Source organism: Arvicanthis niloticus, chromosome 2 (genome assembly GCF_011762505.2).
Source record: "Arvicanthis niloticus isolate mArvNil1 chromosome 2, mArvNil1.pat.X, whole genome shotgun sequence".
NCBI lineage: Eukaryota > Metazoa > Chordata > Mammalia > Rodentia > Muridae > Arvicanthis > Arvicanthis niloticus.
The window spans coordinates 6,351,371-6,364,867 of record NC_047659.1 but is presented as its reverse complement, the minus strand read 5'-3'; the positions used below and the strand labels follow the sequence as shown (position 1 = coordinate 6,364,867).

The 13,497-nt window shown below is 43.3% G+C and overlaps 1 protein-coding gene across 6 annotated transcripts in view; it reads right to left on the bottom strand.

The window, feature by feature from the left end:
* The window catches only part of Setx (senataxin), a 50,311-nt gene extending 50,090 nt beyond the window's left edge, over positions 1 to 221 (bottom strand). For 5 of the 6 annotated variants that reach the window (XM_076928360.1, XM_076928363.1, XM_076928362.1 and 2 more), the window contains exon 1: positions 103 to 221. The gene's annotated coding sequence lies outside the window, so the exon portion shown is untranslated. The remainder of the gene's footprint in view (positions 1 to 102) is intronic. The other variant, XM_076928361.1, reaches the window with a different exon arrangement.
* Positions 222 to 13,497: the final 13,276 nt, after the last annotated feature.

Here is a 13,497-nt window from a genome sequence, read left to right as displayed (position 1 = left end):
GCGCGCTAGTTACCAGCGGCGATGTGCCGCGCGCCCCTCCACGCGCACGCGCCCTCCCTCCCTCTTGTCGCCCGCTCGCGGCCTGCCCGCAGCGCTTCTCACCCGGCTAGGCCCGGCTGCAGCGCGCTAGCCCACCTCCATGCCCCTGGCTAGAAGAGCTGCTGCAGACGGAAGTGCAAGGCAACGCCCAACGCCCAACCCGCCACTGCCGCGAAAGCTAGCCCCGCCCTCAGCCCTCCCCCGCCATGGCCTGCTTGTTATGGTACGGCAAGGGGACGGACCATGGGGGCAGAGGGGAGGTGGGGAAGAGCAGCCGCGGGGAACCACCAGCCAGGCCGACCGATGCGTGGCGTCACTTCCGGAAAGAGGCAGCCCGACCAATCAAAAGCTCCTGCCCAAAGGGGCGTTAGGTTAGCCGATATGCCTGCCCCGCCCCTTTCCTCGCCCCGCCCCTTCCCTACTCTTAGGGTTGAAAGCTTACTTACCTGCCATCCCTTTGGGCTCTTCCGCTTCCTAACGTCCAAGACGCCGGTCGCGTTTCCGTGTGAAACCTAGACAATAAAATGTGCGCTTGAGATAAAAAAAAAAAACCTTTCTGCAAGGACACCACAGAGTTCAGGCTCCCGCAAAGCCTACACAAATTAGTCCTTGTTTCCGACCCAGAACAGCCTCCCATAACGGGACCCACAGTCACCCCAAATGTCCCAAAGGACAGTTGGGTCGCCTAAAACCTCTCCCCCTCAGAAACGGAATTTGGGAAAAAAAAAAAATCACTTTACAAGCCCAGCAGTGTATTCAAGCCTGTATTCCCAGCACTCAAAGCCCTCGAAGCCAGAGCATCCAGGCCCAAAGGTCAGCCGCGTAAATAAAGCCATTTCGAGGCCTAAATCACATTCACCAAAATTTAAAAATTCTTTTTTTTAAAAAAGCAAAGAGTGCGAGGAGGTAACCCCAGGCCCAAAGGCCAGCCTCGTATATAAAGGGATTTCAAGGCCTACATTACTTTCACCAAAATTTTAAAAATTAACATTCTTTTTTTTTTTTTTAAGGAAAGGGTACAAGGAGGTAACTCAGGAGTACTCACCTATCACACTGTACCACTGGGTTCCATTGCCAACGCCATAGAAAAGAACAAGGCTCTTACAGGTGGCAGGTGGGTCAGAGACCTTCCTACCCTGGAGAACCTTAACGCAGAATGAGAAGCCAGCGCCAGAAGCACGAGGATAAAGCTCTAAGGAACGTTCCAGAAAAGGGGGTGTGGTTTATAAGGCAGCAGATGACCGTTAGAGGGACCTTAGCCAATCAGGAAGGGGCAGTTGAGGCCAACCGTTATTTTCTTGCCCTATTTTTTTCAGTGCGTCAAAGGTTTCTATCAAAATCAAAGTTACAAAAAAAAAAAAAGTTTCAAATTAAAAGTATTATGTATATGCATGGTTTTTAAAATAACGCGTTTATATGACAGTTTTTTTTTTTAATCGAGGCTCTGGATGGCTAACTGAAATTTTCAGAAATGAGGGGAAATGATAGGAACTCCCTGCAGTTCCATGTCCCTGATGATACAGATCCTTGCAGAATTTGTAACACACATTTCAGACTCCAGCAATGTACCATGTGTTATTCATGAAAGACCATAAATGCTGAGTTACTCGTTGAGTGTAAGAAATGCTAGTCTGTCTCAGAAGAGAGAGCTCAGCAGTTATAAACACTAACTGTTCTTCCAGAGGACCTAGAGTTAAGTTCCTGGGGCCACATCTGCCTGCAACTTCGGTCCTAAATGATCAGAACAGATGCCTTTCTTCTGGCCGTGCATTGCATGGCAAGGACTGCACATACACACAGGCAAAACACTCATACACATAAAAATGAAATAAAAAGCAAGTATATAATATATTTAGTAAATGTAAATAACTATATATATAGTAAATTACATTATATTTTAGAATTATATAACATAAAATATTATATTTTTGTTCTTTTGCCATAGGATAGCTATAGGATAACTTAGGCCTGGAGACCCTCCAAAATAGTTATAAGGTGCACAAAAATGTTTTGTCTTCTTATGAAATCAGAACAAAAACAAAAAAGGAATAGACTGGCAAAGATATTTTCCATGTAGTAGTATATTTGTCCTTATACCAACAGTCATAAACATGATTTTTGCTACTTCTTTTGTGGGTTAAAATTAAGACAAATATTTCCTGCAGCCCACAAAATGTGTACTTTTATCCAAGCCTCTGTGGCTCTTTAACCTTCCCACCCTTGTTTTTTTCTAGAAACAACAGAGGAATTCTAACAAACTTTAACTTTGCATGATTAGGTTTTAGATGTTACCCTCAATCATGGCACTTGGGAGATGGAGACAGGAGTATCACCAAGGATTCCAGGCAGGCTGGGGCTACAGAGTAAATTCCAAGTCAGGTAGGATGCAGAATGAAACCTTATCTCAAAAAGCCAAATAGGAGCCTGGAGGTAGCCATATGCCCCAGTCCCACGGAGAAGATTCATACTGCTCTCAGCCTTGACCAGAGAAGCTTCTTTTTGCAGTGGGTAACAGTTAATGTAGCGTCTTGTGACTGGTCAAAGTGCCCAGTGTAAATGAGAACTCAGGTGCAGGGAGTCATCAGCCTCCCACTAGCCAAGCTCAAAGAAGGCAAAAAGAATGTAAGGACTGGCAGACCAGAAGGAGAGCTGTGAAACGCTGACTTCCGGACATGACTGGTACATGCATGAAGTCGCTGCATATGTACTTACCAGCATGGCATCAAGCCACTCAAAATTCTAGCACTGATGGGGGTGGGGAGGGAGCCAAAGGCCCCACCCTTATCAGAGGAGCTACTGGCAGTTGATGGCAGTTGAAGGAGAGAAGGGTCACTGTCCTTTGGGAGGATGTGACTGTTGGTAGATTGCTTGTTCCCTGGTGGATGGCCACACACCCGTATGCATTTGGGCAGCTCTAACTGGCTTGGGACAATTAATAGCAACAAATAAAAATAAAGAGGATATGAAGCTGGGAAGAAGGGGTGCAATAGGGGAGTTGAAGGAAATAATGAATAAAACATCATCAATATCCATTAATGTGTAAAGCTTTACAAAAAATAGATTATTTTTCAGCCAAATATATAAAATTGACCGCAAGGCGTTGAAGAGCCCAAACCATGTACACTCCCTAATGCCAAAGTGGGGGGAGAAAACCACCGACCCAAATCATCATGGCCAAATTAATTAAAGCAATTAAGGCAAGTTTATTTATTCATGTACACAGGCTGCCTCCCCTTAAGGTGGGGTTCAAGAGGTCACCATTGGATATAAGGAAGACGAGGTTTTTTAATAGCTCAAGGATAAGGGGTTTCCAAATGGTATAGGGAGACAAATGGGTGGGGTTACAGAAGCAGAACAAGATAGTCCTAACAGGGGTCATAATAACCTTTTGGAAAAAAAAAAAGGTAGGGTTGAAAAATGGTATAACATTTCAAACAAAGACATGGCTGCTGTTTCTTGGGACAGGCGGTACAGAACCATTTGCAGTTAAGGTTACAGGTCGGGCATAGCCCGATCCTTGAGAAACAGAGGTTTAATCAGAAACAGGAATGTGCCTAGTTTGTTTTTATTGGAAGATGGCTTTCAAGCCCAAGATGAAAGTAGGCTGGTTCATCACAACAAAAGTACAACACTAAATTAATGGTTACAAAATTAAAAAGGAAAACTGTTTTGTTTGGAGACGGGCTGAGCATTCACTGTGAGGCTTCCGTTGGTCTTGAACTCTCAGCAATCACCCTGCCTCAGCCTGCCTCTCCCTAACCCATGCTTAAAGGATTAAGGTGTGAGACAGCCTGCTGTTTCTTCCTCTTGTTTCTTCTACCATTATCCGTCAACATTATCATGCAAAAATCTTGAAGAAGACCAGACCATAGAGCTACATGGACAGCCAACTGGTGGATAGCTGCTGCTAGGAGGCTGCCATTGGCACCAAATGTTGCCCAGGCTAGTAGAGAACTTGCTCTGTATCAGAGGATAACCTCCTGCCTCCACCTTCTAAGTACTGGGTACTTAGTACATGGTGGTACAGGTGTGTACCACCATGCCTGGTTTACTTGGTCTTTCGCTCAAGGCTTAGGGCCTGACTCATTCTAGGAACAAAGTCTGCCAACTGAGGTACATGATCAGCCCTGGGTTCTCATTTTAGATGCATATTACAGGAGTATTGTTGTTACTGTTAGTTTTTATTTTATGTGGATGTGTGAGTGCCTGCATGTATTACTGTGTACCACCATGTATACCCTGAGTATGATGCCAAGAAGAGGGCTTTGGATCCCCTGGGACTGTAGTTACAGATGGTTGTGAGCCACTGGGTTATTATAGAGAGCCCACCAGAAATGACCACTTAGAGTTTATAGCCAACTGAAGTCTTTATTCCAGCAGCTGCAGCTGGGACTACATTTAGGTAATCCAAATCAAATATAGCCCAAAGCGTTTAGACCAAGGGTTTTCTAAAAGCAAAACCTACATCCTGGCAGCTTACTCTGCAGCTGCAGGAGGAGGTTTATACCAGCAAGTAGTTTAACAGGAGGCAAATAGTTAGTTAGAGGAGTTTCTGCACCAACAGGCAGTTAACAGAAGCTAAGATAAACTAGCTGGAGCATCTTGGCCTCAGGTCCTAGAATAAATTTGAATAATTTTCTATGGGATTCTCCAACAAAGAGATCAAATTCTAGTTAAACCTAAAATGGTCCCAGCAAGAATAAAAGATAGAGGAACCTCTGCATTGCCTTGTCCTGCCACAGTCTATAATGAATATTTAGGCTACTTCAAGTTGGAGGGTCATTACAAATGAAACTATTGTGAATTGGGGCTGTGAGTTATTGGCTCAGGGGTTATGTTAATCTTAAAGATTAGTGCAAGGTGGTCATGACAAGGTTATTATCATGACAAGTTCCTGAAACAAAAGCATGCTTGCCATTTCCTGGAACAGGCAGTACAAAATCATTTGTAATTAAGGTTACAGGTGAGACACAGTGAATGAAAGAAAGAAAGAAAAAGGAAAAAAAGAGGAAAGTACATAACTGCTCCTTGATATGGAGGAAAAGAAGACTTATTATTGATATTTGGGGAGTACAGCCAGGGATGGACACATCCAGGAGAGTCCAGAGTGGTCATGTCTCTGAAATATGTGGGGAGCAGAGGAAGGGAAGGGAGAGAGGGGACCTAAGTACAGCAGTCAGGAGGCCAATACATTATACAGCAATAGAAACTCTGACTAAGACAAATTGGTGTCAATGTAGCTGAAGACCCCCTCTCTGGGGAGACCCTCACTCAAGTCTCGGGAAGTCACGGCCACCCAAAAACTTGCAAAACACCAAATCTGGATGCAAACAGCAGAGGCTTTATTCGGGAGAGTTAGCAGGCTAATGGCACGCAGGAGCAGGAGCTGAATTGACAAAGACCGGCTGGCTGAGGGGCTTTTTAAAAGGGGAAAACCACAAGCCAGGGGAGTGAGGAGCAGGTGAGAGGTTGCTAAGGAAACATGACATAAAAATAGTGGAAAATTCCAGAGGAGCCCAACCTAAGTGAGTCAGGGTCATGTGGAAAACACTCTATACTCATTCTTCTCAAAAATGTGGCCTTGCCCTGTCACTTGCTCAACTATTTCTCAGTTGCTCCGGACATGGCCACGTGGGGACTGGGGCCTAAGGCTTGGAGCAGGAGAGAGAGACAGAGAGAGAGACAGAGACAGAGAGAAGTAGAGGCGGGTCATGACCACATGGGGAGAGGGGGAAGGGATGGGGGAAGGGGAAAGGGGACAGAGGGAGCAAGAGAGCAAGAGTGTGAGACAGCAAGAGAGAGAGAGAAGGGAAGCAGCACCTTTTATAGTGTACCAGGCCTACCTGTAACTGTGGGGGTAGAATTTAGACGCAATGCTAACAGGTAGTAGTATAACAATTAGAACTTTCTGAAAGAGAGTCAGACATAATTTTCGTTGGAAAAGACATGAAATGAACCATAATGCAGAAAGCCCCCCAAGAATATCACATGCAGAAACCAAAACCAGAAATAGGAGACAGCATGACAGCAATCTCTGCATTCGGGTCGGCTTTGCTGAAACTGTGTCAAGCACCTGTGCTGGCTTCATGATTCTTGCCATTTCTAGTAGGTATGGTTGTGCTATGTGGGCCTGGGTATGGAGGCCCAATGTTGATGTTATCTTAACTGTTCTCTGCCTTAGTTACTGAGTCAGGGTTTCTCATTGAGTCTGGAGCTTGCCAATTCCAGCTAGTCTAGATAGCCAGATTGCACCAGGGATCCTCTCTCTGCCTCCTGAGTGCTAGAATTATAGGCAGCCACCATACACTCCTGTATTTTCATGTAGTCTGAGGACCCAAATTCCAAGTCACTATGCATGTGTAGCCAGGCAGGGCTTCATTTACTGAGCTCCCTATGCGGTGCATATAATATACATATATATATATAGTTTTACTACATACTCCAGGCCATTCTTCGATTCAAGAGCCTCCTGCCTCAGCTCATTAATCTGTTGAGATGTTTTTTGTTTAGATGGTTTTTGAAAAAAGGTCCCATGAAATCCAGATAATGTCACGTTGACTTTATTTTGTCTTTTGCTAGTTTGAGTAGAATGTATCATTCTCAGCAGGTCATTCTTTAATTTATTCCTGTCTCTGTCTTCTGTTTGGAGACATTCTTTTATTACATTGAGTTGGGGACCAAAGAGGGCCTTGGTGCAGCTGTGCTTTCTCCTCAGAGTATTATGCAATATACCAGTAGATTCACAGAGGCAAACTAGAGACAAGAATAGCTTCAGGAAGTGACCTCTGTTTCTGAGATTTGCAGAATTGAAAAGCACATAAGTGCTAGGCAGTTGAGTGAGGAAGGGCCTCCTCTTTTCCCCTGCCATCTCCTAGAGAAACTGCCCCTAAGTCAGTCTCTTGGCAAGATGGTGTGGAGAGTGGTGGCGGTCAGCCACCTGTCAGTGTCCAGGTCCTGAAGAGGAGATAAGAAGTCGGTTGAGAAGGAGTGAGTCAGGCGTGGTGGTTGGGAGAATCTTGCATTCTGACTGACTGGCGGTCAGAGTTTTTCTTTATTTATACAGAATTCAGTAGGCAGGAATAGATTCCTGTCATTCCAATATATATCATTTTTGTCCCAAATGTTTTGACTTCCTCTTGGTCATAATTTTGGTCAGCATTGATAAATCAACCGTGACAAAACTTTTCTAAGAAGGGGAAGTCTTAATTCTTCATTCTCTTATCATTTATCCTCACCACTTTTTAAAAAAAATTTTTTTTATATCCTTACCATTCTTTGTCCATCACTATAAGCCTTTGTGTAGGGCAGAGATAACTCCAGCCAATCTAACTTTGTTATTTCATTATTTTTTTTTTCTTAAAATACTTTTGTGATCCTGACCTACAATTCTGTATTAACACAGCAACAGCTTCAGAACAGGGTGTTAAAACTTCCTTTAGAGATAAAGAAATATGAATCTACATTAGTAGTCCCTTTTGCCAAAGGACTGTTGTGAAACAGCCAACAATTGATCAGTCTGTATAATTGTATTGATAACAGCTTCCTCTACTCGCTGTAAAGCTATTCCTCCTTCATTGGTTAATTGTCAGAGGTAAATTAAGATTTGCATCTCCCTTGAGAACATCAAACAGAGGCTTAAGTCTTCCTGTGGTGAGCTCAAGGTGAGCTGTTAGCCAATTAGCATCTCCTAGAAGCTTTTGAAAATAATTTAAAGTAAGTAAACTATCTTTTTTATTTGAATTTTTATGCCACAATTTGTTTAGGAATATAACTGATGTTTTAAATATTGAAAAGATATTGCCTTTGAATGTTTTTTTTGAGTAACAAGCACTCCCCCAAAACTTAAAGCTCGTATGAGAGCAAAGGCTTGCATCAAAACTCCTTCAGAAGGATCAGCTAATAAAATACCATATAATGAATAATATACACTGAAAGATTTAAACTCCTAACTTTTTGTATTGAAGCAAGAACAAATTTTTTATATAATGAAGGGCTATTAACCATTCCTTGAGGCAAAACTTTCCAAGGATATCGCTTCATGGGCTCTCAAAAATTACAAGCGAACTCACTGAATGTAAACCTCAGACCTTTACCAGGTTGTAAAGGAAGGGTATAAAAACAATCTTTTAAGTCCATAATAATTTTATGTGTGTTTCCTGGAATGGCAGCTGGAGTAGGCAGGGCAGGCCACACACATCATCATGCTTTTAAGCCAACTGCGTAACGAAGGAAACTGTTCATCAGGGCCTTGTTTGATCCCAGATAAAATGATCTCCTTTTCAATCTTGGGGGACTAAATTTGCCTCTATCACTGTACTTAATAAAAGTGGCAGCAGGCTTGTACTATGCCACAGCTGTTTTTAACACCTTTTTTACTCTTGCAATCATCTCCACCTGCTCAATCCTCTTCTTAACCATAAACATGGGTGATTTAAAAAAAATCTTGAGCTCCCGATTGAACTGCCAACTGCAACTACTGGAACATTGGCAGCTTAACTATATTTTTAAGTTTCTTTTTGCAAAATTATAGTATAACCATTTTTTTGGGAAACAAAACCAATTTTTTTTTTCCGAGACAGGGTTTCTCTGTGTAGCCCTGGCTGTCCTGGTACTCACTCTGTAGACCAGGCTGGCATCAAACTCACAGAAATCTTCCTCCCTCTGCCTCCCAAGTGCTGGGATTAAAGGCGTGCACCACCATTGCTCAGCACAAAACCAATTTTTAACAATGCAAACAATCTATTTTTTCTAAAATCAACACCAAGTGCATTACTTTTCATCTTACCAAGTTTGGCTGCCAGTTCTTATATATGAATGTATGATAGCATAGTTTTTAATACCTCATTAAAGAGACATTGTTTTAAATCTTATTTTTTATACATCTGGTCTCTGAATGCCTCCAACCCTGAGTTACCAGTTTTAAGTCAGCTTTCTGTTACCAAAGTTGTAAATTTTTAATCATACCCAATAACTTATAAGCCAATAATCTATAACTAAGACATGCAGAACATATTTATACTTTTAAAACAAAACTGAAGTGGCTACACATTTTATATATTTAGACTAAACAAAACTTTCTCACTTTTTAAAACTTATTTCAAGAGAAAAGCACCTTGTCACCCGCTGAACCCAATAAACACTGTCACAGAGATTTTTCTAGGAAAAACAACTATCAGCTTATTATCATAGAAGCCAAAAAGCTGCTGGCCCCTTTAAAATTAGCTTATGTAAACAATCAGCTCCATGCAGAGCTTCTCCAGCTCAGCTTGACTCCTAGCTACAGGTGCAGGGTAACTTATCAGTTTATGTTGTGCAAATTGAGACTGTCTCCCAAGCAAGTTTTAAACTAAATCAAGGGGTAGATAGCCAGCAGTTTTAACCATTTTTTCTTTTGAAAATGAAACATAGAACAACAATCATTCAAACAACAAAACAAAGACAGACAATTGACACACGTGGACAGATTGGCACACCAAGGACAGACAATAGACAGAGAAAGCAGAACTGAGGATCTCTCCAGTAGGAGCCAGAGAGAAAGCAGGACATCTCCTGATTCTCTCCTGCTCCCAGAAGGGCTCTGAAACAGCCTTTTCCTTTTCTTTTGCTAACATAGCCCGGAGAGCAGACAACTGCTTTAGACCTTTTTCTCTCTCATCTTCAAGGTTTAACTTTTTATCTCTTTCTTAGGAGGTGTAGCGTTTTCTCATCAATAGTTCCCTCTTGGGGAAACATCACCAATTAAATCATAGGATTTGTTTAAGATCCTTTTTCTTAACCCTTATTCCTCACATCTTGAGTGCTTCCTTGAGACCTTGGGTGCCAGTTTGCCCCAGAGAAAAATCCCATGCTTGCTTAATGCCTGTCTCATTTTCGTTGTCTGACTTGCCCAGATCAGCTCACAGGTGATTCTTCGGTGATCATGACAAACCTGTATCAACCATGCAGGTCGGTGGTTCCTGGAGATAAGCGGCCACTCCTTGACGTTCTCTGCAACCCTTACTCAAATAAGGGCCCTACGTTCAGGCGCCATTTTGCCCCACCTTTGGGGGCTTCGACAAGGTGCCCTAAGAGAAAAGGGGAGAGAATGGAAGGGACAAGAGACCAAAGACAAATTATCTGATCAAGGCCCGTGGAGCTGTATTTTCTCAGGCAATTTATACAGGCAGGGAAGGGGATAATGTGTTTGGAGGAATTTCACAGAAGCTGGGCATTCTGCACCGGTGGATATCTTGCAGCCCCAATGTTTTTGTCTGGCTCAGGGCACAGCAACCTTTGCAGAAACCACTCTCCTTAGGGCACAATGACTATTGGCCATCTGCTTTCTCAGGAGTTGATAACTGAGAAAAAACAAAACCTAAAACTGTTCTTTCAAAATGGATTAAGGTTGGCTCCTGGTAAGCCATAGGAGACTTCCTGGTTTGCCAGGCACATCTGGAAACTAAGTTTTGCAAAGGCTCTGAGAATCCTTTAAAAGAATAACTCCATCAAATCTCAGATAACAATCACTTCATGCCAGATACATTCATTACATTCATATATATATAAAATATCAAAAGGGGATTTATCAGATTGGCTTACAGAATGTGGTCCAGGTATTTCAACAATGGCTGTCTCACAAATGAAAGGCTGAGAATCAATAATTTTTCTGTCCATGGTGCTGGATGTCTCTTTGCAGTTGTAATCTGGTGCTGGAGTCCAGGATGGTTCCAGGAGAGCTGCTGGTCTTCAGTCTTTATTGGAATCCCAAAGGCCCTGGATTGGATATTGGCTGCAGCAACATATATGAGCTTGCCAGCAGAGTGAACACAGATGGTAAAAAGCAGTTTCCTCTTTTGTGTCCTTTTATGTAGCTGCCACCAGAAGGTGTGGCCTACGCTTAGGGTGATCTTCCTGTTTCAAACAATAGCATTAAGAAAATCCCTTGGTGGTGGTGGTGGCGCACGCCTTTAATCCCAGCACTTGGGAGGCAGAGGCAGGTGGATTTTTGAGTTTGAGGCCAGCCTGGTCTACAGAGTGAGCTCCAGGACAGCCAGGGCTATACAGAGAAACCCTGTCTTGAAAAACCAAAAAGAAAAAAAAAAAAAAAAAAAAAGAAAGAAAGAAAATCCCTCTCACACAACCATCACTATTACCTGTGTCAAGATTGTTTTTTTAGCTGAGTGGTGGTGATGCATGCCTCAAGAGGCAGAAGTAGATGGATCTCTGAGTTCAAGGTCAGCCTGATCTACAAAGTGAGTTACAGGATAGGACAGTCAGGGCTACACAGAAAAACCCTGTCTGGAAAAACAAATAGACAAACCAAAAAATGAAAAACGACAGAAAAAAAGAAAGAAAGAAAGAAAGAAAGAAATATAGAAAGAAAGAAAGTAAGTTAGTTCAGCTTAGAAAGTGCCTAGCAGCTGATTTTGGAATATCTCAAATACTTCCCCCTAAATTCACATTCATTTGCCCTGCAATGATAGCCCCTATGAGGCTTTGTGGTATTCACCATTGTTGTCAGTATTTTGTTTATTGTTTACCAACTTGGCTCCATCAGTCCCCCCTTTCACCTATCCATTCAGCCTAGACACTGTTCAGGTGCTGGGGAGCAGGCTAAGTCAGCCTCTCTCCTCCTCCTCCTGCTTAGAGTTCATCTCTGAGGCACCAAAGGCAGGAGCCTCATAGTGATTAAGAACCAAAAAAATCAGGATCCATATCTAATGTAAACATAAAAGGAAGCAGAGCAATGTTAAGTAGGTGGTGTGAGTGAAGGCAGGGAGAACTTAGCTTCTTGCAAACATAATTAAGCAGCTGGCCTTGTACAAGTAAGGAGAGCCCTTAGCTTTGTCAATCTGACACATAATGCAGACTGCCAGTCAATTGAGGGATTGCCTATGGGGACTGATTATCTTCATTGTTAATTAATGTAGGAGGGCCTGGCCTGCTGTGGGCTGAACCATACTTAAGCAGTGATCCTGTTGAGAAGGGTTTAGAGCCAAGGGCTGTCCATCCAGAAGTCCATGTTCTTCCCAAGGATGAACAAAGTAATGAACTGCTGGGACTAGATAACCCCGGGGGGGGGGGACCCAGGGGGGGTTCCCTTCTCTGAGAAAAAGGGAGGGGGTCAGCTGGGATGGAGGACTTATAAGGGAGAGACTGGGAAGGGGGGCTGTGACGGGGATGTAAAGTGAATAAAAATAAATCAATTATTGGAAAAAAAAAAAGAACTAACCATCAAAGGAGAAAGAAAGACCCATAAAAGGGAAAACAGTTCACCAAAGCAGAAAGCGAGCAGTGGAGAGAGAGAGAGAGAGAGAGAGAGAGAGAGAGAGAGAGAGAGAGAGAGAGAGAGAGAGAGAGAGAGACTGGTTATTAGATCCATTGATTTATTCAGTGATTTACTTAAAGCACTGCTTGTACCGCCTGTTTGCCCTGCATGACTTCACTTGTACCTGGAACACAGCGACCTGGAGAAACAGCTAAAACAATGGGTCGTTGCTCTTAACAACCTGCCGACTGCATTTTCTGCTTGCTTGCTTGCCCAATCTTGAGGTTTAGAATATAAAATGAAAATGAAACTAGACCTGAGATCAAAGCCTTGCAGGAGCTGCCCTGGCTTCGGTCCACTGTGACATGTGACATCTCTCTTCCACTCTCATTGGTATCCGAGTGCTTTTTCCAGAAAGATTCCCATAATAGCAAAAACCCACCTGCAGGGGTAGGGTCTATCTCCAAAGCTTCTAGGCTGCCCGGTGGTCTTTAAGCTTGTCTCTCCATAGGTCCCTGGACAGCTTTCTTTGATCCCTTCCAACCACCCTCCTCCACCCCCATGGATGCTATTATTGGATGGCAATAGAAAAAAACCACATCACCGTCTAGAGAATGGCCCTGGTTGGTGAATGGCCTTATTTGTTATGGGCACTCCAATTTTGTGGAGGCATAGCTCCTTCCCAGATGGGAAGGACACCTCCTTTCTCTGACCATTGTCCTGACTTCCTACTCTCTCACTAGCCTTTCCAGTTCTGGGTGAATCTGAAAGCTAGCTGAGCTTTGGCCTGTGAGTGACCTAGCCAGCCATGGTCTTCTATGGTTTCTGCTTTGAGTTCTTTCCCTGACTTCAGTCAATAATAGACTGGGTCTGTAAGTGTAATCAGAAGAAACTGCTCCCTCTGGACTTGCTCTTTTCCCCTTTGACAAAGTCAACTCTGCATGGAATCAGCTACACTGATTCATAGACTGAGCAACCCAAGCAGGCTCCCTTCCTTTCTGTCCACCCCTATCACAGACAGGGGATCTGCTCAAACCTGCCCCCCCCAAGCTGTCCTGTCCTAGACAACACTCTCTTCCCCTCACAATCTGGCAGATTTTCCTCCAAATCCCTGACTATTACTACAAAAGAACAGCTGGTGGGTGGACAGGGAAGTGGTGGTAGGAAAGGTAAGATCTGCAGTTTCCTGGTGTGTGTGTTGGAGAAAGGCA